The sequence below is a fragment of the Camelus bactrianus genome, chromosome 2 (genome assembly GCF_048773025.1).
Source record: "Camelus bactrianus isolate YW-2024 breed Bactrian camel chromosome 2, ASM4877302v1, whole genome shotgun sequence".
Taxonomy (NCBI): domain Eukaryota; kingdom Metazoa; phylum Chordata; class Mammalia; order Artiodactyla; family Camelidae; genus Camelus; species Camelus bactrianus.
In genome coordinates this window covers 12,052,911-12,078,835 of record NC_133540.1, presented here as the reverse complement: position 1 = coordinate 12,078,835, position 25,925 = coordinate 12,052,911, and the positions used below count along the sequence as shown (strand labels likewise).

General features: G+C 45.0%; 1 long non-coding RNA gene across 6 annotated transcripts in view; it reads right to left on the bottom strand.

The window, feature by feature from the left end:
* LOC141579531 (uncharacterized) overlaps positions 1–25,925 on the bottom strand; it is a 112,799-nt gene that overhangs the window by 48,980 nt on the left and 37,894 nt on the right. Inside the window, exon 3 of one of the 6 annotated variants that reach the window (XR_012511080.1) lies at positions 7,574–8,345. The exons of the other annotated variants lie outside the window; for them this stretch is intronic. This is a non-coding gene — a long non-coding RNA (uncharacterized LOC141579531). The remainder of the gene's footprint in view (positions 1–7,573; positions 8,346–25,925) is intronic. 6 annotated transcript variants of the gene reach the window in all.

Below are 25,925 nucleotides of genomic sequence, written 5' to 3'. Positions count from 1 at the left end.
AGAAAGCCAACAGCTGTATTAAATTTCCTCTCACCAAGAAAGCAATCTTTATCAAGAATAAAAACCCCTATAGAAATTGAAATGACGGGATGTTTCTAGCTAAGTGAACATGCAGATCAGAACACAAACCTAAATCCTATCAGATCTCACTCGAACGAGCTCAACAAAGTCCTGGGCTACCCTGGAACTTAGCTCTTCTTTTCCAAAAGTTGGCTGAGCTAAGATCATCACACAAGGCAGGGAAGGAGAGAAGAGGAAAGTCCACCTGGCAGCCTCCATCTGTTTTCTTCCAGCCAAAAGTCGCCTCTAGGGTCGCCCTGCTAACAAGTCCTCCCCATAAGGAAATCCGGCATCCACACTGCCCCTGCCTTCCCCAAGCAGTCCCGACGCCTCTCTCCCAGCCTGTGAATGTTCTTCTAATGACCCCCCCTGTTGGTGGCACCCTTCCCCTCTTCCCTGCTACACACACACACACACACAGAGCCACAGCAGTCTTCCCAAATCACAAATTTGATTACATCACCCCCACTTCAAACCCTTCAGTGGCTCCCTGGTGGAATTCTAGCCCCACCCCAGACACTGCTTGCCCAGCCTCACCTCAGTACACAGGTCCCCAGTGACCTCAGGGGCCCCCTGACTTGCTCCTACTCCCCACTTGTCTCCAGGCTCATTTTGACTGTTTCCCAAGGAAGACTTCCCTCCCTCCAACCTCCACAACTTGTTCCTCTATTCCAAGAACATTCTAGGCTAAGTCAACTTCTGACAATGCTAAGCTCACAAGAAGCAAATACATTTTGCTTACTAATGTGGGTCCACCCTCTCTCCCCTAGACACACAGAAGTGCACGTGTTATGAATAAATGAATGACGGGGTGGGTCTCAAAGGGACAGACATACCTACTCTCACCCGTCCCTACCCTTGTGTCTGTAGAATATCAGAAGAAAAACCAGAATTACCTTTACTGAGGGTCACTTTCTGATGACACCCTTCACTGACTACTGTGTCAGTTCTAGTAAAACCCAAGCTCTTCCAAAGCCCTCCATCCCGGACTCTCTCCAGTGTCCTCACCAGCAGGGGCACCTTCCACCCTGGACCACACAGGGCACTCTCCCCGTTTCCCCACGCCAAAAGCCTCCAGGCATCTGCCCGGGCTGCACCTGCCACCTGAGCCACATTCTTGACTACTTCTCCTGGCTGACACTCTGTCCTCACAAATGAATATAGAGTCCATTTCTTCCAGGAAGTCCTCTCTGATAATGTCCTTTAGGTCTTGGTTGGGCTTCATCTATAGCAGCAGTACATGGTGACCAACTGGGTGTTTGCCCGCTCCTTTGAGACCACGAACTCTTGGGGGCCACGTGGGAAGGAGTGAGAGATTACAAGAGGGGTGTGGGAAGCAAAAAGCAAAAATCACAGCCCAAGTCCCAAATTCAAAGATACTTTCTCAGGAAAAATTATAAACAATTTCACACGTGTGCAATTTGGCTACTGTTTTTGTGGCTTGTGGACAGCAAGAACTTGGTGTTCTAGTCCAAAACCCAGATTACATGCAAAGAAATGTATATATTCATATCCAAAGGAAACCAGAGCTGCTCAAAAACAGTTTGCAGTTAGAATTGAAAGGAACTTTGATAAAGGCAATCTCTCTCTCTCTCTTCCTTCTTTTCTGGCATCATATAATTTTAGAAGTATTTGCGTGACCAAGAGATGGCTACAGCCCGTGATTCTTCACTGGAGTGTTTGGGGCTGAGGAAGACCAGATTACATTCACTGCGTAAATGCAATCACACCAACACACTGATAGGTGCCGTGGTGGTGGAGATGATGTTCCAAAGCAGGCAACCTTATTCTGTAAGAGAACTCTAAATAGAAAGTAAGAAATGCAATGTTCTGCAGTCAATTTCATTTGCTATATGGGTCATTAATTGATAGTATATCTTGTCTAATGAAACCCAAAAATAAATTGTCAACGTCGATTTTCTTCATCTGACCATTTTATGCTAACTTTGGATATTAAACCCTCACTCCATAAGTAAAACTCAGGCCTACGCTGCAGCAGTTACATCCCGTGGAAGAAAGCCGATCAAGGGAGAACTGGAGAGTTTCCCTTCAGAAGCTGCTAAGTCTGGTTTTGCACCTGTACGTGATTTGCAACCACGTCATCGAGAATGGAGAAAACCTAACAACTGTGGGGCGAAAAGCACTGAGGTGCTTCAGAAAAATCAAAGAACGCTGAGCTTTGTGAAACAGTCCTGAGGCACTTAAATCGTACTTTTTCTGAAAGGCTCCAAAACTGACCCAATTCACCATTCCAGGTTCAACAGGGAGGTACCGGAATTAGTAGAGAAAACATGCCCTTGAAGTCTGACAAGGCCTTGCTTGAATTCTGCTGCAGCATTTACTAGCCACTAAATGGACCAATTCCTTAACCCTCTAAGAAGGCTTCCCGATCTGCAAAAGGGGGCTGCCACCGCCCACCTGGGAGGCATGGATGAGAACGCAACACGCAAGTAGGGCTGCCGACTGGTACCTGACACGGGGCCTGACTAGTTTCCCTCCGCTGCCCTTCTCCCCCTTTAAACTTGCACTGTTCCCCCGGTAAGGATCAAGACCACGGAACAGAATGCCCGATTTTTCTGTGTATCCCCGGATACATGACTTACCCTTAGGAGGCCAGAAAAACTGCTTCCTCCCCAGTCACTATCAACGTTCTTAAGATTCTGGGTATTTTTAACTCTATTTTCCAGGGAGACTATTCCAGAACTTTCCAAGCACCATTCTCCAGGTTGGCTCCCCTCCCAGCACCCATCCTTTCTCACTTCAGATACTCTGTATGATTGCCGTCTGTTCATGGGAAAGCGAGTCCGGTAGGGTGGGGACTCCCAAGGACTCCCCCCTCCCTCACAGGTGAGTGTGACTACCTTCTGCTCACTCCTCACTCCAACTCCAGCTTCTAAGAAGTCTACCCTCCAGGACCCTGCAGACTCTGCATCTTCCCAAGACACACACGTGGCCACGACCCTCCCTTCAGATTTCTTCCTGGCTGGCCCTGCACACCCCCCGGCCCCTTAAAGATAAATGGCATTAGGCTGAAAATCGCAAATGCCGCTGACTGACACACCAAAGCTGCATGGTCTGGGCTTTCCTCCAACACAGGCAGGGCCCTGCCCCCCCTCAGCCTCAGTCTGCAGCTCTCGAGATGATCTAATTCACATGCAAGGCTATGAACACCAGCTAAGAATGACGACTCCCAACGTGTATCTATAGTCCGGCTCCTTCACCTGAGCCACAATCTCATAGACACGAGTGCCTCTTTGAAGTCCTAACTTGGATGACAAATGGCATCTTAAAAATGCCTCATGTTCACCATTTACTCTGGAATTCGATTCCTGGCAGGTACCTCCCAGACTCCCCATTTTAGTAACAGCCCCAGCACCCAACTATGTGTTTGAGGTCACATTCAATTTCCAATGTTCCCTCCCCTAATCCCTGCCCTGGAATCAGTCCTATTATTTCCGTCGCTAAGCCCATCTCAAATGTGGTTCTACAGGGACCATGGCCGTAACCCCCCAAGTTCACAGCATGGTACACTGACTAACAGTCCTCCGTAGGGTGCTCCCTGGAGGGGGAGGCATCTCCTGCCGCTGGTCACCTCAGAAGGCACTGGATTCTCACAAAGGAGGCCCAGGAGAAGGGACTCAAGGTTCTCCCGTGGTCTGAGCTTTGAAGGGCCCGAGGTCTGGGGGAGCTCCTAATTAGCAGACACACTTGCCAGTGAGCAGATGAGGATGGAGGAACCCAGGCAAGGCTGTTCTCACTCCAACCCCTGGGCTCTCGGGAGCCACGGGAAAGGCCTGTGTTCAGGGCACAGCCCGGCCATCACAGATCCCAGCCAGCATTAGCCAACACGGACAGCCTAGTCTCCTTCTAATTGTGACACTTACTTCTGTTCTGTTCCCCACCCAGAATGTGATGGACTCATTCAGATATTATGGCCTGTCTCAAGCGATACAAATTCAGTGATAAATGAAGTGTCCACATTTGGACCAGAGCATGAAAGGAGAAACAAGGCCTCATGTTCAGCATGATGGTGGTGGCCAAACCCTTCCACCGAGTGAGATGAACCATGATGGGGGTGAGAATCCAAGGTCCTAGGTCGGCCAAAACATCTTCCTTCAAGGTTGGCTGGGGTGTTGCAGACTCCCTACCGCAAACTAACTACACGGCCGTCAGTGGTGGACATCAGCTACAACAGACACGGAGTCAGCTATTTATGCCAACATGGGTTAAAAGTAAAGGCCGGGGCAGGGAGGCCTGCACGGCTGCTGAGGCAAAGCACAGACCCGGCTCTGAATGCCCACTGGCTGGAGAAGAGAGGAAGCTACGGTCCCCTTTAGCGGTCGCTGTGTCAACAAGATCCAGGTGAGCCAGCTACTTAGGAGAAGGCCATGTTTTCCTGATACTCAGAAAAACCAGCCTCGTAAAGGGAACACAAGAGTGGCATGGATTTTAGACCCACTTCTGCCCCTTTATGAAGGCAAAGTAAAGTAAATGGCACAGGGATGTTGAATGCAAAAAAAAAAAAATTAAATAAGTAAACGGTGACTGCTTCCTCCAACATCGTCCCCTGCAGCTGCACACCCATGAGCCTGCCACTTTCTCACCAGTGACCGCTGGCCAGGAAGTGCCATCACGCACGTCACACAGTGACAGCCAGGAACCGCGTGAAGAGCACGTTTGTGTAAAAGCAGGAATCGAGCAAGATGCTGCAGAATTTGACTTGTCAAGATTAAATACTCCATGAAAAGAATCCCTCAGCAGCCGCCAAAATCAATTCGCATCTCACTTCTTCAAAACAATCAAACAAATTTAATAAGGGCGCATTTGTCACCAAATATAAGGAGGACCAAACAGGTTCCTCAAAGCAAGGATTTTAACAGGTATCAAACACCAGTGGGTGATGTGCTAACAAAGCAAATATTCCAAAAAATTAGAAAATAAAAAATGACTAGGATAATACATGGATCAAGGCAACTGTTAAGTTTTTGCTCTTTAAAGCGATGGAGACAGTACGGAGGGCAATCTGGATATTTCCTAATGCAGGGTGTGCACAGCCCACATTTTCAGACGCAACAACATGCTCACTGGGCAGTACAAGAGAAAAAGAATAAAGAAAAAGGAAAAGAGGAACAAGAGAAAATTAGAAACACACAAGAACAAAAATGATTTTGACAGCATGTACAAGAATTTATGTGAGTGTGTGAGGCCAGGGATGCTGGGACTGTGAGACCCACACTCACCTCCTGCTCCAGGGAAGGCAGGGGCCTGAGGGGAGCGGTGCTGCCGGGGGACCCCAACGTGATCAGCGCCCCTAACCAAAACTCCACCTATATGCGTCTAGGCAGCTTTTGAGCTACAAATTGTGGTCGCATTTCAGGCTGGACAGTTTTACTCACTTCCACCAAGAGTAGCAGGAGAGAATTAGGCTGTTCCTGTACCAAAGCATTGTTTAAAAAATTAATGACTGTGGAATAGTAAAAGAAAAAATTGAGTAAAAGTGACTGGAGGAGAATGTGCTTGACCCGAGCTCACTGGCCACGTTATCTCACTGACGTTAAGATGCTGGCTGAGCCCTTATGGTAGCAAAACAGACAGACCCACCAGGAGGGATGTTTAATGCGCTGCTGTATTTTGATGCCGAGAGCCATGCCTGGTACACGAGGTTCTGGGTAAACAATGGTGACAGTGTCAACCACTATGGGCTAAGCACACATCCAGCTACTCCGCCAAATCCCAAGGGCAGACTTCAAAAGGCAAAAACAAGTTGGCATTCTCTGGTGGGTCTGCAGAGTCAGAGCCAAGCAGTTGCTGAGCAAAAATGTCACCAGTGCCTCCTATGACAAAAGAGGAGGCACTGGCCTGGGGCTGGGGCAGGGCTCTAGGCTTCCACTGCTCACCAATCAATCTGTCCAGGGGTAGAACGTGGTCTCTGCGTATGTTGCACCTATGCACCTACCTTGACTGACGCCTGGGGGCTCAGCAGGTGGTGACATGTGAGGTGAACGGAGCCAGCCTCGGTGTAGCACAGTGCTGGCAGCTATGCCCTCAGCAGTGCCCAGGCTCCTAAACCTGACACCTCATCTCCAAGGAGCAGATGGGGAGTGCGGGCATGAAGATCACAGGGCCCTGTGAGGACAAGTACAGGCCATGACATGCCTTGCCCCTTCCTTAAGCCATAGAGTTATGTCCGGGAGGAACAGAAAATTCATCCAGAGCCCTCTAGGCACCTCACACACGTGGGGGACTCGGGTCCCCTGTGCCTATCACTCACAGGGCTGGTCTGGACATTCTTTTTATCAATTCTCTGGCATCTTCTCCTCCAACTTACCAATAACCAGAAAGTAGAATCTGATCTTAGTTAATTTCAAGAATCACAGAGCACCGCCTCCACAGTGGGCCCGGCAACCGTGCCAGGTCCTCCGACCGTCACCTGTCAGACCGCCATGAGTACTCTCCAGACTCAAGGCCTGAGGCCGTAGGCCGTGGGCACACAGCTTCCCTCACTCTCCCCAGCAAAGGGGGACCACCTCTCGGCAAAGGCATGTCACCCTCTTCTGCACGAAGGACAGCACTATAGATACACGGGGAAACAGAGCAGATTGTGGAGGGGGGTAGGCAGCCCAGAAGAGCTCGTCTGTAATTCCGAGACAAAGTGGGGCCGTTGACTTAATCACAGGGACAAAGTGAGGATGAACATTTCCCTGCTCTTTCCCATACTCCGTGATACGCCTTTCCCTGCATAAGGAGTTCATTCGGAGGTCCCTGGCGGTGATTCTGATGTCCTAACATGGCATGCTGGCTGTCGGGCAGGAAGAGAGGGCCTGAGCCGAACAGGTGCTGGGCCTGGGAGGCAGGAGACACCGGCTCCAGCCCCAGCTCAACCAGCGCCTCGTTCTGCCTCTCGGGATTCAGCATCTCATCTACAAGCAAAGGGATGAGACTATCTAAAGACAGGCTGCCCAACATAAATGAAATGAGAGCCATGTAAGGAAAGTTTCCCAGTTGCCACATTTAAAACGGTAAACAAAGAAACAAACCAAGAAACAAAAAACAAATACTAGAAAATGATTTTAAGAACAAATCTTAAACTACTGTATGTAAAATACTATCATTTTGACATGTAATCAATATAGGAAGTGATAAGATAGTTTACATTCTTTTTACTAGACAAGTCTCAGCGTCTGATGTTCATTTGACCTACAGCAAATCTCAGCTCAGAGCAGCCTCCTCCCCAGCTCTCCTAGCATCAGTGGCTGTGGCTACTGTATTGGTCAGCAACTCCAGGGGTCCCACCAGGGTCCTGGCTGAAAAGCTGCAGTAAGTGTCCACAATAACCCTAAAAGGATCTCTCTGAAACAAAGGCGGATTCACTTTTAAATGTCTGTAAAGCGGCGGGCTGCACCTCCCTCCACCCTTGGCTACAAGAGAGTCCTCTTCCTTGCTGATCACTTTCTGGATGTAGGGAAGAAACCCGGCACACAGCCAGGGTGGACTGGCCTCCAGGTAAACTTACCTGCTTTCTGTGTCCAGTCCCATGATGTCCTCCTTCTCAAATGGGATGCAGAGAAGGAGGATCTTGTCCCCAGGATTGTCGGATGCACCGTCCAGCCACTTGGACTTGGGCAAGATGAAGAGTGACTCAGTGAAGTCGTCGATCCTCTTCTCCACCACCCTGCAGTCCTCGTAAATTGAAGGCCACTTCGGTGCGCGGCTGCTCGGCCACCTCCCCATGCAGCAGAAAGTCAAAGAGCTGAGAGTCATAGAGCGTGGTGCCATACAGCTCCTCTGCACTTGGAGCTTTTCGAAGCCTTGGCCGAGAGGCATTCAGTAATGATGACAAGGCCCAAGACCTTGCGGTGGGTCTGGAAGTCGCTCCACCCATTCTTGGGCGCATAGTGGTGCCTGTAGTGGATACAGTTTGCCCACTGGGAGCTGCACGGACTGATCTGACTCACCAAGGTGATTCACTTATAGATGCAAAAGAAATTCTCCTCTGAGATGATCCCCACGTGTTCGACCACCACAGGGAAAGTCTGGTGGTCCTCAGCACACTGCACGTAGTCAGGGATGCTCATGCTGCAGGCCCTGACGAGAGGGGAGAAGAGATCGACGTACATACTGTACTGTGGGCTGCAGGTCCATCTGGGTTGCGATGACCTGGTGTGTACCAACCAGAAGGCAAGGGAAGCTCAAGTAAATCCGGAGGTACAGTTTGTCCTCAGAGTCTTCAAATGGCTACCGTAGCTCGGATCACATTACCCAGCTTTTGGTCTAGGCTTCCTGCCCTGCAGAGAAGGGTCATTTCTTGTTTTCTGTTTCCAAGCACCTACCAAGGCCCTGATGCAAAGTCACTGCTGAAAAATGCTGAATAAGGAAGTGAACAAAGGAAGTGCTTTCCCCAACCTCCTTCAGCAGAATATAAAGAAAAGGACTACAGTGGGATCAAAAGATCTGGTTTTCTATCCAATTTATTTGAACTCCTAAGCTTCAGAATAATGGATAAGAAAACTTGCCTTGGGGAGAAGGGTACAGTTCAGTGGTAGAGCACGTGCTTAGCATGTACGAGGTCCTGGGTTCAAACACCAGTACCTCATTTTAAAAAATGAAACAAATAAATAAACCTAATTACCCTCCTGAAAAAATATTTTTTAATTCAAAATTCAAAAAAAAACCTTGCAATTGACACAACATTGTAAACTTGACTATACTTCAATTAAAAAAAAAATCTTTGTCTTACATGAAAATATCTGGATTACAGAAGTTTGCAAATGTAAAATGCCTAGGGTACCACCTGCATAAAAAGGGGTGACTGTAAAATTTAGTATTGCTCCTTTATGAGCTATATTTCCTTTGGGGGGGTTATAACTTCTTAGAGCTAATTTTCTCAGATTAAAAAATATAAATATTACCTGATTCTCAGGACTGCTGAAGAATCAGATAACCCTATGAAAGCATCTGACCCACAGAGGTTACTTAATAATATTTGTTGAATGAATGAATAAACCAGCAAAGTGAATGCTGCTCCCTGCCACAGACCATCATAATGGTACTGCCTGGAAATCCCAAGCCCACGTTCCACCCGTCTCGACACTAACCATGTGGGTGACCTGGTCAGGCCTGTGTGATTCTCTAAGCCCCAGTTTAATCGTGAATAAAATTAGGGCAATAAAACAAACCTCAAATTGTTAGTGAGTCAGTAATGAATTGTACCCAAAACTTTCAAGTTGGAACCATTAAGGAAAACTATACAAAGGGTCCATAGGCCCTCTCCATATTATCTCTTACAACTACATGGGAATCTACATTATATCTCAAAATAAAAAGTCTAATTTTTTAAAGAGGCTATTGAGGTTAAATGAGCTCACTGTCTCAAATAAGGAACACAAAGCACAAATAGGACAATTCCCAGCACATGAGATACACTCAGTTAACATTCCCACTCAACCCATTGGTCCCTCCAACTTCAGAGCAAGAGGATGGGTCCTCGTGGCAAGAGGCCACTGCACCTGAAGCTAACAAAACTAATGGTGCCCACTTCCAAGAGCTCCTGTCATCACCCTTGTTCTAATTTTCTATTTGTAATTTTTTTCTTTTTATTAAATAGAAACTCCCAATTGCATAGCCTTCACCTGACTAGACATCATGATGGCAGCCCTTCAAAACCTGACCACAGAGATCATGATGGCAGCCCTTCTTGGTGAAACAATAAAATGAAAATCCATTTCCACAAGACCTCTGTGTAAATCTACTAGGGAACTTAATCCTGGACTGAGGAAGAGGACTGGGGAGGAGGGGGCAATCAGGCGCACAGAAAACTATGGGCCACCTGTCCCACGATGGACTTTAGACTCAACCCTCACCCTCCAGGAAATTCAAAATACACACCGACAGATTGCTATGGACAAGATTTTTTTTTTTTTTAAACAAATCCCTGAATCCCTAGCAGGTCTTATTTCTACCGAAACACAAATGGATTATGTGTATAATGTTTCACAAAAGCCCTAAAATATTATCACGCCAACTTGACACATCAAGAAAAACTGAGGTAGAGAAGTTTATCACATTGTACATGATTAGAGAGAGGCCACGTCAGACACCGTATTTAAATCCAAGCCACTGCTCCAGTGCTCACACTAGAAAGTGTGACATACTGCACCTTTCCTGCCCTCTCCCTGCAATAAATCTCTGAAGAGTCTTTTCTGTGCCACCTGGAATCACAATCACATCAATTTTCCACAAAGTGCTATGTCACTCCTTGGAGGCTGTATCAAAATCTAAAGGGTTGGGATGGGAGGAGTGATTTGCATTTTCTGTTTCTCAAAGGAAATATGGCTTTAAAAGAAACTGAAAAGCACATATCTAGTCTAAGCCCTCATTGTGCAGAGAAAAAAATGGAGGCTCAGAAGAGATGAGGAAAGGTCCTTATTAATAAATATATCCTCAGTGCAGCACCAAGCCAGCCCTGGGCACTGCTGGGGGAGGATCTGGGAGACCCAGGAGAATGAGTGTTAGAAAAAGGAAAGAGAATAAGCATAAAAGGCCCTGTCTCTACACCACCATACCATGGAATTCCACCAAATTACCAAGTAAGGGTGCAGCCAATATTAAGGTGGGCTAAGCAGGTTATAGAAACCTGGAAGTCTCAACCATATTGGAAATTCCAACATTTACTATGTTTTTTTCCCAGTTCAAGCATCAACTCAGTGGGAACTCTGTACCAGGGACTACACGAGGCCTGGAGTTCTCCCAAATACAGACCTCTATTACCACGTGTACAAACCACATAAAGGCCACCAGAAGAAAAGCACCCACAGATGGAATTACTGAAACTGAAAGCAGCCAACCAGCATATATTACTAAGAAAAATGGTGCTCCTAGAAATGGACTCATGGACATAGAAAGCCAACTGTGGTTAGCAGGCAGGAAAGGGGGGATTAACAGATACACGTTAATAAATATAAAATAAATGACAAGGACCTACTATATAGCACAGGGAACTATATTCAATTTCTTGTAATGAGTTGTACTAAAAACAATCTAAAACATATTTATACACATATGCATATGTTCATAACTGAATCTCTGCTGTACACCTGAAACTAACATTGTAAATTGACTACACTTCAAAAAAATTAATTTAAAAAAATAAGTAAAAATAAAAGCAACGCCATTAAGGAAAAATAAAAGAACACTCTAATCCCCTTAGCTGTAGCTGCTGAATATTTTTAGTTGCAAGCACCAAGTCCACTGGATCACTCCAGCACTGGCTGTCACTCTTTCTGACCATCAGAGAGTCACTTGGCTTCACTGAGGTTAATTTTCTCTTCTGTGAAAGGCTACAGTTGCAACTAATGATGTATAGAATCTCATCATTCACAAGCCCAACAATTAGTGAGGACTTCCCATGGGCCAGGCTCTGGAGAGATGAAAATATAGGGTCCCAGTTATATTCATTAGTAGAAGAAGTTTATGCCATAAAGACATTAATTCTTCCTATTTTGATAGACAGATTCATTGCAATTCTGATTAGAATTCCTACCAGATTTTTCATGGAATGTAACAAGTTAATTTATGGTCAAGAATAGCCAAGAAACTTCTTTAGAACCACCACTGGGGAGGGGTGGATTGGTCATTCATTTCCACTGGTCTTTCTGATGTGATGAAAACGTTCTGGAATAATAATTGTTGCACAACTGTAAATATGCTAAAAGCTGCTGAATTGTACCATTTAAATGGGTGGACTTCATGGTGTGTGAACAATATCACAATAAAGCTGTTATATGAAAAAATAATTCTTGACAATTATTTTTCCCTCTATACTACTTAGTCTGCCCCACAATTTAAGAAAAACAAAAAACCAAAACAAACCAAACTGTGCCAGGAGCTCTTTAGGACTGCAATGTCCCTGGGTCTCCAACGCCTCTGGTGGTGCTCTTCCTGTTAACACACCAAGCTGGGCTGGGCTAGTTAGGGAATGTAACTGTCTTTTTAAAATCGATGGTCACACTTTTCACCCTGGGAGAGGGAAGGAAGGAGGATGACACAGCCTTATGCCTTCAGCTCATTTTTAACTGAACCAAGCCCTGCTTTCAACACTGTAATCCCTCTCACTATAAAAACACATGACACCAACAAGCACCGCCATCATAACACCTGAAAGTGTTCAAGGTACTTACCTGGGGCAGAAACACTGAGGGAGGAGACAGAAGCTCGCTTGGCACTGAGGATCCCTTTTCCCGACTCCACCAGTAGCTGGGCTTTAGAGCCGGAGGCTCTCAGCCCAGGGAGCAGTGCAGACGCCACTGAGCTGTTCCTCAGGGAGCGGGAAAGGAAGACCAGGGCAGCCCCGGAGTCGCGGGGCAGGGAAATGGGTGGAAACACGGGCTGCAGCCCCGCTCGGAGGCCATCCCCAGCCCCAGCCCCAGCTGCCCCGTCCGGGTCCGCAGACCCCGCCCGCCTGGGACTCAGCCCGCCCAGTTGTGGGGACGGGCAGGTGGCCGAGGAGAGGAAGCCCGGGAGGAGAGGACTCGCGGGCGAGAGAGGGGAAGGGGACGCCAGCAGCAGACTGAGGGGAGCCCGGCTGGGTGAGAGGCGGCAGGTGCACACCTGGCCCCGGGAAGCTGTGGCACTGGGGCACTGGGGCAGGTGGCGCGGGCAGAGGGGTCTGGCCCGAGCAATTCAGCTGAACACAGGCTGACTCGCGCCCTCGTGGTCTGTGACACGCGGACCGCCCTCCCGCAGCCACCTGACCCCTTTCCCGGGAGACCCCACATTGCACTTCCACGGCCAGAGGCACCGGCCCCGGGCAGGAGCTAAAGGCCTGCCGGGCGACAGAGCTGAGAAGCCTTTGGTGCTAATCCCCGGCTCCGAGCTGGAGCTTCCAACCCGCCGTCCAGCTGACACCGACCGCCCATGCGCAGGAGGGCCAGCAATCCGCTCTGGGTTCTGCGAGAGAAGGTGGGGCAGTGAGGGAGGGAAAAGATGGGAGGGGGAGGAGAGGAGGGAAAAAGTGGAGGGAGACAGATGGACAGGAATAGCAGAGAGAATGGAGGGATCCTGAAAAGGTAAGGTCCTAGCGAGGATGGAGAGAAAAAGCTTTACCTCTGGTGGCACCCTGAAGAAGGCGGCAGTCCTGCCTCTGTACCCTTCTGTAACACTTCAAGGCCCGCAGCTCAAGTTTTACCTCCCTGATCCAGGCCTCCATCCGATGCTGCTGCAGAACCCCTACGGGTATCACACCTGTTGCCCCCACGCGGAGCAGGGTTTTCTGTTGGTCTGGGAACCAAGCACCCGCAGGTGTTGTCGCTCAGAACTACCTTGGGAAGAGTACATATTCCCCTTTTACACGCTGGGAAACAGGCAGGCACGATCTTTGCCTTAGCTCCACTGTCCCAGGTGTTGGGCTGGCAGGGAGCGGGGTGGTTCAAGATCAGAGCCCCAGACAGAGCAGACTGCCTGAGTGTTGGTGCATAGTCCCCATCCGTCCTGGGTAAACCACACTCCACCCTAGTGGAACCATCAAGGGCTCACAGTAGTTCCCTGGGTGTGGGAGAGCTGTCCTCATGTGAAGGAAAAGCCCAGCTGGGCTAACAAGCTAAGTCACAAATCTAAGTGTGATGTGTCAGTTTACTGATCTAAATTCTGCTGGGCTAACTCGTAAATCTGAAGTTTAGTGTCAGTTTACTGGGCTAACAAGCTAAGCCGTAAATCGAAGCTCAACAAGTGTCTATTACAAGTTGACAAGCACCAGTGTGCTGATTCCTTGCTTTTAGTTGCTTGAGCCTTATTGGCTAATACACCCTTACTTGTAATTAACCCTTTAAAACTTCATGTGTATGTCTTGGAGGTGGGTGCTCAGAAATTCGGAGCAGAAGCCCCTCTGAGCCCGCCGGCATAATAAATCTGAGTACGCCAACACTCCGAGTGGTGATTGTTCCTTGGCTGGCCTGTTGTTTCCATAACACTCAGTTCCAGTGCCCAGCTTGCTAGGTATATAGGAGTGCTACCAAATCCAAATTCATTCTCTTCAGTGCAGGACAGGCCAATAAGTTGGGAGACCAGGTGTTGGGGTATGGAATAGCAAGTTTCTGTAGACCTAGATGGCAAACTAATGTCCTGGAAAACCATCTCCCCAAGTCAGAATTCAGGCTCTTTTCCTACGTGCTTGGTTGTTGCAATCTTCTTGGTGTAGGAATTCCTTCTTGTTAGAATCCTTTGTTCTTGCAGCTATCTGCCTGGGTCAAATCTCTGTAAACCTCTAACAAAACAAACGTTATTTTCTATTCTGCAATTTCTAATCTTTTTATGAATGAAAATGTGTTAAATATACTTAAAGATCAGAGCCTTCAGAATAGGTTCTCCTGTATATTTCAGGCTCTAAGCAACATTGTTTTACAAGCAAGATGAAGCCTAGGAGACACAGCATAGGGTTAAAGTCAAAGGAAAAGATCTAATATGGAGTCAGATTTGTTCTGTTCTATTACCCAGGCAGAAGCCACTTGAGGATTTAAATCCCTTTAAGTTAAAAATAACTAAAACTTTAAAGGAATTTACATACATAGGTGGGAATGTGCATAGCATATCTGGAAAAGCACCAAAAGGATAGTAAACAGTGGCATCTCCAGGGAGGGCTGGAAGAACAGAGGATGAGGGAAAACTTCTTTCACTTGTGTATTTTTGTGCTGTTTGAATTTTTTTTAACCATTTGCATGTATTTCTTTTTCAGTTAAAAAAATGTGTAATGGAGCAAAGGAGTAACTAGCTCAGCAAATACAGCAGCCATGGAATCACTGAGTCATCACTTTTGATTTAAGCCAGGAAGCATTTATTGACTCTCAACTATGTGCCCAGTGCTGTTTTAAGACTTCTTTTATTTTTATTATTATTATTATTATTATTATTATTATTATTATTATTATTATTATTATTATTATTTTTTTTTTATTTTTATTTTTATTTTTATTATTACTATTTTTATTATTATTATTATTTTATGAAATAATAACAAGGTATCCCTCACCCCTGCCCATGGCTGGTGGAAAACCAACTGAGTTTTTATTGAGTTGTTTTCCAAGGAGTAGAGATGAGTTATAAACTGAACACATCTTCAGGGCAAAACAGTCGGAGTGGTTTTCCAGCACTCCAGACAGCTATGAAGGGTTTTCAATAAAGGTGCCCAGAGGCTGAGAGAGAAAGCCTCGAGGACCCTATAAAAAGCTGCCCAAACTCTCTTCTCCATGGCAATACTGAAATAGGAAAGAACAAATCTGAGTCCATATTAGATCTGTTCCTTTGACTTTAACAAAGCCAAGTTAATACTCTCCGGTCTTTTCATGGGTTATGATGTCACAGAGGAGATGGACAGGTCAACAAGGAACCACTCTGCCGTGATCACGGAGCCGGGGAGTGGGATGGGCGGCAACATGTGTGACGCAGCTGTAGCCGTGCCCGCGTTTCTAGGCAGGTACCCAAAGTAGCCTCGACAAGATGTCAAACACTTGTGCCCACGTCCTCATCACCTGACATGTATTAAAGAGAAATGGAAATGTATAAAAGGCCAATACCCTTGGTGGGTACACCGTCCTAAGTGCAAAGTCACAGTTTGACAACTGGCCATCTCGGTTCCCTGGGCTTCATTCTTGGAGAACCTTAAAAACCACTCCTCTGTCCTTAAGAAGTGCTGCATATTTGTCCTATCTTTGGCTCAGGGATGGAGCACGTTCAAGTGAACTTTAATGTCTGCACAGATTTGACTGTCTTTCTCCAGGTTCACTTGTCCATTCTAAAGAGGCCTGAGCTAAGTCCATCCTCCGTAAGATCTATTCCCTCCAGTGACTGCTCATTGAGCCTGCAATTAAGGGCCAGCAGAACAAGAATGTCCTTAGCTAAAAAGTTCACCCACCCTTCACTGCTTTCTTAATCTCCTCTCCTGGCTAATTGCAACAGACTATCACCTCCCTCCACCAAGCTCCCCAACTATGTCAGTTTGTCTCCCCAAAGAGAAGGTAAGGTCCATAAAAGAGGAGACAACTCCATAGTCACCTCTGAATTCCTAGCATAAAGTAATGTTAAGAAATGAAACTATGATTATGGCTTCTTTCCTTTAAAACCTTTCTGGTTATTTGATAGAGACCTTGGAAGACAGGTGTTTGCAGTCAAGTATCTTGATCCTCAAGACTCTGGAGGCCTTTTTCTGAATGGCTGCTCACTGATTCATTCAAACCACAGCTTCTCATTCCAGGAGTAGCTGTGATTCTCTGCCAGGAGTTTGTGGTTACTCTCATGCCAGAAGAGCTTTAAACTATATCCTTACTTTGGATTTGTTATTTTTCCCCTCTTCCAAAAAAATTGACTTTCCTTACTGTCTTACCTTGAGGAATTTTTTTTCATAGTTAACCCTTTAGTAAACCATGCTTCTCGGGATGGGCTTGGCCTTACATATGATCAGTCATCCAACTCCCAGTGTGAGAAGACTCGGGCTCAGCTCCTATCCTCCTGTCAAGGCAACTGAAATTCAGTACAGGAGCCAACAGGCACCCCAGGGCTTCTAAGGCTCGTGTATCACCCAGAATTCCTGCTTTCTGGTTTGTCTTGGCTTCTGAGGATTTCCCCTCACTTTCTTCACAATTAGCTGTGCAGCTTGAAAGATGAAGAAGGAAGGTTTTATTTCTTAATCAACATTTTAAGAAACTTGTGTAATGAAGGTTTTCACGAGTTTCTAGATCCCTCCGTTGCCGAGACAGAAAACACACTAGATATTTTCTAAGTTTAGCTATCATGTGTATTTTTTCTTTTCTTTTGTTTTCTTAACTGCAAATAGACATTTTTTAATTTAAAAAAATAAGGCCTCAAATAGGATAGAGACTTCAAGGGGCATACAAAATTAAAGGGCAAAGACAGAAAAATGATATATACTCTACAAGTTTAATATAATACTTACACTATGGATCAGATCAGCAATTCTCAGTAACAGCTAATTGAAATATGTCCATGAGGTAAAACGTCTCTCCTGTCAGAAGATGGCTAACAGAAAATAGAATTAAAACAACAAACTAAAATTCTAAGTCTGGCGAGGTACAGAATTCTACCAGCTAAATGTGTCTTCTTCTGGAAAAGAGGGAGGCTCACCAGCTCTTTACTGTGGAGCCTGAGCCCAGGGGATGGCGGTGAAGTGAGCTCTGTAAGTACCCAATAGCAAACTTGTGATGAATAAAGAGATGTGAGCTTTGATGACAGAGATGATACTACTATTCACTTGTCCTGTAAAGTATGTCTTCACGTTCAGTGATCAATACCTCGGCGTCCTCAGGGATTAAGATTATAGGAAAATTCACAGCCCGGGCCCAGACCTCCTCTTTGAGCTCATGACAATGCACTTAGATGTCTCAAAGGCAATTCGAGCTCCACCTGCAAAGAGCTGACTTCACGGTGCTCCTCCCATAGCCGTCCTACCCAGGGCCCCTGGTCGGGGGGCAAGGTCTCCCTGCCTCTCCCAGCTCAGGCCCATCACTCACAGATGTGACTGGACCCCACCTTCAGGGCCCAGATTTCCTCAGTCACCGAGTCCCACCACCCACACCTGACCTACCAGGTACTCACTGGCACTCACTCAGCACTGACTGTGTGCTGGGGACCACGCTGCACACTGTGCACACGTTATCTCACTGGATTGCCACAGCAGTCCTGGGAGGTCGGTACATCACTTCTTCAATTGATTAGATAAATTGTTTACTTCCTTGAGTGCATCATCCAAAGTGACACAGCTACTCAGCCACAAAACTGGGACTGAAAACCACTTGAAAATTCTACACTTCTACACCTGGCAGCCACCCTAATCTGACTCATCACATCACCTCCTGCAGAGCCTTCTAAATGTTTCTAAGCATTCTACAAGACAAAAGTGATCTACGAGAGCACCCCACTCCCCTACTTAAGATCTGTCAATGACGGCCCACTGCCCTTAGGAGAAAGCCCCACTGGGCCTGAGCACAGCCCAATGGCCCGGCATCCGCGTTCCCTGCGCGGCCTCGCCGCCTCACCCACCACACAGATCTACACGTGCCGTGTCCAAGACAGGGATGCTGACTCCGTACAACCCGGGGCTCGTCTCACTCAAACAATGATCACCTTCTTCAGTGTTCACCCTCTTCACTGCTGACGGTCAGAAAAATATTTTCTCAGGATGAATCAATATCTATTTCCTTACAACTTCCTGTCATTGATAATGAGCTCCATCCAAAATACAGAAGACCTAATTCTCAGTCTCCTTATCTGTAAAGTGAGAATAACAAGGAAATATATGAAGTTTTAAGTGAAATAATATACATGTGAGGCTGAGGGACAATTCCCAACATACAGTAAGCACTCAATATGTGCTTAGTTAATATTAATAGGAATATATTGCATTCCAGCAACCTTAACTCAATGTTTTATGGCTTTGTCCAACAGACTACAGACAAACATTTGGACGAACACCTTTGAGCAGATCAGCCCAAGCGTGCTGGGAGAGGTAAGCACTGACTCCAGTTACAGCTACAGCCAACCAGCACTACGGGGCTGGGGCAGTTTGCTCAAACTCTTACATGTTGCTTGAGAATTTAATTGTCATTAATGAATAAAGACAGGTGTTCTTTAGTCAAATTCCTGAAACATATATCTTCAAAGATTGATGCAAATTTGATTTCAATTACAACACTCTCACTAGAAATTATTTGAAAATGATAGTCTTAGCTCCTCTGCACATCAAAAGGGCATGATCTTAATGTATCTGACTACACCATAAGTGTTGTTTAAAGGAATTTAAGATGAAGCCATCCTAAATAAGCTCTCAGTATCATCTTCACAAAGCCCCACCCAAGGGTCTCATTTCTCACTTCCACATACGTGTTCAGGTAGCTTAACCTGGGTCTTGGTTTCTTATAACACGGGGGTGGGAAGAGTTGTGGATAGATTTATGTAGCAAATATAAACCTAGAGTATTTGCTGTGTCGAAATCCTAGAAATAAACAAATTAATATATAGTCCTACCCTCAAGAAGCTCAGCCTTTCCATTTACAACAGCATTAAAAATAAAATGAGAGATACATTTAACAAAAATTTACAAGATTTGTACATTGAATATTTTGATGTATCACCGAAATAATACTTAAAAGACCTACATATATGGAACACATCCCATGTTCATGGAATAGTAGACAATATTGTTAAAAATGTTAAGACTCCCCAAAGTGAGTTACAAATTCAGTGGAATCCTTATCAATATTCCAGCTGACTTCTTTGCAAAAATTGAAAAAGTGATCCCAAAATTCATATGGAAGTGCAAGGGGCCCAGGTCAACCAAAACAATCTTGAAAAAGCAGAGCAAAGTTGGAGGACTCACTTTAAAGGGTACTAAAAAGCTATAGTACTAAGTAAGAATGGTACTGGCATAAGTTTGGATAAATAAATCTATGAGACATAATAAAAACCCAGGGGGAAAAACTTACATTTACAGTCAGTTTTCCACAAGGGTGTCAACAACACTCCATTGAAAGAATAGTCTATTCAACAAATGGTGCAGGGAGTGCTGAGTATCTGCAGGCAAAAGAATGAATCTGGAATCTGGAACCCCATATTTTAAATAAATAAAAATTAATTCAAAATTGATCACAGACAGAAACGTAAAAACTAAACCTATACACTTTCTAAAAGAAGACACAGTATAAATCTTTGTGGTCCTAGGATAGGCTTTGGTTTCCTAGATACAATACGAAGAGCATAAGTGATAGAAGAAAAAAGCAGATAAACTGGACTTCATCAAAGTTAAAACCTTTTTGTTACAAATTACATCATCAAGAAAGTGAAATGACAGGGGAAGTGGGTATATCAAGTGACAGAGTGCATGCTTAGCAAGAAAAATAAAATAAATCAATACATCTAATTACCTCCCCTGTAAAGAAATTGTTTTAATGCTTAAAAAAACTAAAGTGAAAGGACAATCTGCAGAATAGGAGAAAAATTTTGCAAAGCATGTATCTGAGACTAGTATTCAGGATATATAAAAAATGCTTACAACTGAACAATACAAAGAAAATCGACCCAATGTTTAAATTTGCCAAGGATTTAAATAAATACACAAATGCCCGATAAGCACATGAAAAGAAGCTCAGCATCACTAGCCAAATCAAAATCAAAATGAGTTCTCATTTTACACCCACTAGGACGGTTTTAATCAAAACATGGACAATAACAAGTGTCGTTGAGGAGGCAGAGATACCTCATTTGCGGCCAATGGAAAGGGACAATGGTGCAGCTTCTTTGGAGAAGTCTGGTGTTTCCTCAAAAGGTTAGAGTTATATGGCTCAGCAATTCCACTCCTACATGTAGAGTCATCCCTCAGTATCCTCGGGGGGTTGTTTTCAGGAACCCCCCACCCTGGATACCATAATCCAAGGATGTTCGAGTCCTTTTACAATCAGCCATCTGGATCCATGAAATGGAAATTACAGATATGGCGGGCCAACTGTACAGCCAACAGAATGAAAACATATTCTCACAAAAACTTGCACATCAATATTCATGGCAGTATCATTCAGAGTAGCCAAAGGTTACAAACAATATCCATCCATCAATGAACGGATAAACAAAATTACCAAGAATAGGCCCACAAACTTTTGGTCATTGAATCTTTGACAAATGAGGTGAGAACATACAATGGAGTAAAGACTGCCTCTTCAGCAAATGATGTACGGATAACTGGACAGCTGCATGTAAATGAATGAAGTTAGACTACTCCCTCACAGCATACACAAAAATAAATTCAAAATGGCTTAAAGACTTAAACATGTAGACAAGACACTATAAACGTCTTAGAAGAAAACATAGGCAAAATATCTGACATACATCTCAGCAATGTTCTCCTAGAGCAGTCTACTCAAGCAATAGAAATACAAGCAAAAATATACAAGTGGGATGTAATTAAACTTACAAGGTTTTGCACAGCAAAGGAAACAGTAAGCAAAACTAAAAGACAACCTATGGAATGGGAGAAAATAGTTGCAATAAATGAGACTGACAAGGGCTTAATTCCCAGAATATATAACACCTTTTACACTTGATAAGAAAGAAAAACAAACAATTCAATTCAAAAATGGGCAGAAGGCCTAAAGAAGCTTTTCTCCAATGAAGACATACAAATGGCCTATAGGCACATGAAAAAATGCTCAATATCATTATCAGAGAAATGCAAATCAAAACTGCAAACAAATATCACATCTCACCAGTCAGAATAGGCATCATTCAGAAGTTCACAAACAATAAATGCTGGAGAGGCTGTGGAGAATAGGGAACCCTCCTACACTGTGGTTGCAGTTTGGTGGAGCCATTGTGGAAAACAATACAGAGGTTCCTCAAAAGACAAAACATTGACCTCCCATATGACCCAGCAATCCCACTCCTGGGCATATATCCAGAAGGAACCGTAATTCAAAAAGATACCTACACCCCAATATTCAGAGCAGCACTATTTACAATAGCAAGACATGGAAACAACCTAAATGCCCACTGACAGATGACTGGATAAAGAGGTTGTAGTATATTTGTACAATAGACTACTATTCAGCCATAAAAAAATAATAAAATAATGCCATTTGTAGAAACATGAATGGACTTGGAGAATGTCATTCTAAGTGAAGTAAGCCAGAAAGAGAAAGAAAAATACCATATGAGATCGCTCACTTGTGGAATCTAAAAAAACAAACAAACAAAAAGATAAACTTATCTACAGAACAGAAACAGACACACAGACATAGAAACCAAACTATGGTTACCAGAGGGGAGAGGGTGTGGGAAGAAATAAATTGGGAGTTCAAGATTTGCAGATACTGAATATGTATAGAGTAAACAGCAAGTTTATACTGTATATCACAGGAGAATATATTTAATAACTTATAGTAACTTATGTTGAAAAAGAATATGAAAATGAATACATGTATGTTCCTATATAAATGAAGTGTTGTGCTGTACACAAGAAACTGATGCAAAATTATAAACTGACGCAACATTATAAACTGACTAGAATTCAATGAAAATATTTTTAAATAGAGAAAAAACGAAAAAAAAAAGAAAAAGGATATTATAAAACCAAAAGAATAAAGTACTGACTGAGGATACAACATGGATGGACCTTGAAAGTTTATACTAAAATAAGCCAGACACAAAAGGGCAAACAGTTCCCTTTTAGGTGAACTGTATCTAAGCCTTTATTGTACTATTCCAGTAAATTTTCTGGAAGTTTGAACTCTCAAAATCAAAATAAAATGTATTATTCATTAAAAACCTAAAATGATTCCTCACAGGAGGGCTTTAATTATTAAATTCAGAAATGCATGTAAAGCTCCTGGAACAACAATTTACACGTCCACACACAGTCACTGCTGTCACTGCCACTCAGAGGGTGGTGCCAGCGCTGATGAGGGCTGCCTCCAGTTGCTCCCCTGCAGACAGGAGTGAGGGCCTGGGCTCTGACAGGAAGGGTGACCGGGAACATGGGTTAGACAGAGCCACGCCCCAGACTTTGTATTACCCAAGTTTCTTATACAAACTGCTCCATGTAACATAAACACGCTACAGGGATGTATCTTACGACACAGGGAATATAGCCAATGTTTTACAATAACTATAAATGGAGCATAACAATAAAAATTGTGCAATTATTGTACACCTGAAACATATCATATTGTAAATCAGCTATACTTTTATAAAATGTTAAAAAATAATTTTAAAATGTTATCACTTCAGTATTCAATTCGGTTTTTAAGTAACTAATAAACAGCTTAGAATGTATAAAACATTTAAGTGTGATAAGTTTGTTTACATATTTATTTACTTTCAGCCTCCTGCTAAAAGAGGAATTAAACAACTTTTAACACAGCTTAACAACCATAACAACAAAAAGACAAAAGTTAGAGTGTAGAGAAAATGGAGATTCAATACTTAAATGAAACCAGGGGGAAGTAAACTCATAAAAACGAATGCCATGAAGTCAGGGTAAGTGTTAAAGGCTGACTAGAAATTCAGCCGTAAGATTCTTGGCAGCTAAAGCAAAAAGTAAAAGATGATGGGGCGGGTGGTAGAGCTCAGTGGTAGAGCGTGTTCTTAGCGTGCACGGGGTCCCGGGTTCAACCGCCAGGGCCTCCTCTAACAGATAAATACACCTAATTACCTACCCCCCCAAAAGAGCCCCAATGAAAAGAAAAAGAGAAATTTCTTTCCTAAGAAAACCTGATGTTAAATTTAGATTAAATAATTGAAAAAAAAAGAAAGAAAAATAGAAAAAGATGAGTGACACAAGTGATAATGCCCGTGAGATAAATCTGCGGTGGCTGCTGGCACTTCCCCATGTCCCACGTGGGAAAATCTGAAACATCCTTCTCACCACTCAGAGTCATCATCAGCCCACCCCACCCCTCTCCCTGTTAAATGCAGGAGCACAGGCGGGGCCGGGCCTTTGCTCTCTCTGTGTCAACACAGTGAGACAGGATGGAAGGGGCCAGAGCACAGCCATTCAATGAAGGCCACAGCAATTAACATCAAAATGGTGAAGGATTCAACCCCCAGTAGGCCTTGAGGCTCAGGATGAAGAGATTTTACTTCTAGCAGATCTTGAGCTTCATTATACACCCGTTGTAATAGTAACATGGTGAATAACACGCCCCAAGGCACCATGGCCATCCCAAGGCTAGCCACAAAAGATCAAACGGTGGGAAATGGCCAAATCCCAGGGAATCCCAGCCCCTTGCCCTTAGGCTGCTCCTTCTAATTATTAGCATATAAAACAACCAAGCCCATGAAAACCAGCAACACAGCGCCACCTCGCGGTCATCACTCTCTCTCCCTCTTCGGAGAAGGCCCACACTTTGTCTGTGGAGTGTGTACCTACTTTTAATCTGAGCACCCAACCCCCACACCTCGTGGCATTTCTCCTGCCTTTCAATGTGTCTCTGTGAATAAATCTACCATTACTCAACAGTGGCTTGCTCTTGAAACCTTTCCTGCATGAAGCCAAGGACCCACGTCTGGTGGGGCACATTCCAGGGGCTCAACCAAAGCCTGGGACACAGCCCTTCCCATGCCCCACATATGTTTTCTTGTATCAACAGGACTGGGATGTGAAGGGAGTTCTGAGGCCCCAGCTAAGGGACAGAAGTAGCCCCCAGGACCAAAATGGCGGGCAGCCCCTCCCCCAGCAGGGGCCTTGAGGTCAGCCCGGTTCTCTGTGGTTCTCTGTTGTGCTGACTCCCCAGCCAGAGAGCGTTCTCCTAGGCCTGTCCCCACAAAACCCTTATCTCCAAAATGCAAGCGCATCATGTCACAGTCCTCTTATTCAACCAGTAAATTTTCAGCCCACTTTTTCCTTCCCTAGAAAAGAATCTATCTGTCCTCCCTCCCATCCCACCACTTCTTTCTTTGTGAGAACTCTGTACTCCCCATACACCATCCTGAACGCAGGTGCCTTGCTGGCTGGGACCGAGATGTTTCAGTCTCACACAGCCTGCATCCTTTCACTTTCCCCTTTCTACCTTAAAAAGCCTTTCCTGAGTCTCCCACCCCTCTGATTCTGAACTTCACAAAGTGCTGAGGTTGCATGCACTCACTGTGTGCATACCTCCCAGGTTTTGACTAGGTTTCCTTCACAAGATCTTCATTAAGGAGCTTCATCAAGAAGTTTAAAGAGTCTTTTCTTACATCGGAGTTGAGGAGCCTGCATAAAATTTAAATGGCCTTGAAGAGAGAGTAAACCAGGGACAGAGAGGTCATAGGTCTTAGTCAAAAGTGTCACGAGGCAAAATGTTCTTCGAAGGCTCAGAGTGGCTTCTGAACACGGAGTCGGGAGGGAGGAGGTGCCAGGCTGTGAGTGGGATGAGTGACACTGGGTACGCTACCCCAGCTGGGGAAGTATTGGATTTTGTTCTAGTTTTCCAAAGAATTTCTTACCACCTTTTCTCTTATTGTCACATACCATTTCCTACGGATTAAGAAAATCAATGTCAGTCATTTGGGCCACTTGGTAGAAGCTACACGATGCCATTCACAAGGCTGGGATGTAACAGCCACACCAGTCTATGTTGAAAGACCAGTAGGGGTATTTCCAAGGTAATCACGGGCATGCAGCAAACTCCCCAGCTTCAATTACCTCATCTCAAAAGTGGGGCCAATAAAACTACCAAGCAAAGTGCGTGATGATTATGGCCGACATCTGTTTACTAGGTAAGTGCCCGTGACAGCTGACACTGGATTAGGAATGAATATGATCAACGAGGCACAGTCAGCCTGGTTACATGCACCCTGCCTTCATGCCTTGGTGCAGGAGCGGAGTTTGTTTAGCTGAAATGAACGCCCCCAGAGCAGCCCTGAAGGGAAAGCTCCCAGCTCTGCACGGCGAGGCGTGTTCCTTTCCTTCTCTGAGCTGATAACAGTTTGCAGTCGTCTGTTTTTACATTTATCCCTTTAGTACCTGCCTCCCCTCCGGAGTTTTTGCTTAAGCAGAACAGGTCCAGGTTTGTGTTGCTGCCTGCCGGATATTCTGGGCTGGGAGACAGGCGACTCCACGTCTGGCTCTGGTGCTGAAAGGAGAGGGCAGAAAGCCCAGGGGCCCATGCTGAACAGAGGCCCCTGCACCCAAAATTATGGTCTGACTTTGGGCAAATTACACCGTCTTCTTTACCCTAAGATTCCTCATCTGTTCATGAAAATAACTGCCCATGGCACGTAGAGTTTCAAGGATTAAAGGAAATCACCAAATTCACAACCTATTCAAGGGGCTGCCAGTACGTCCTCAACAGGCACATGCTACCTTTACGGCTGTAACACACGCTAAGCGGGGCGGT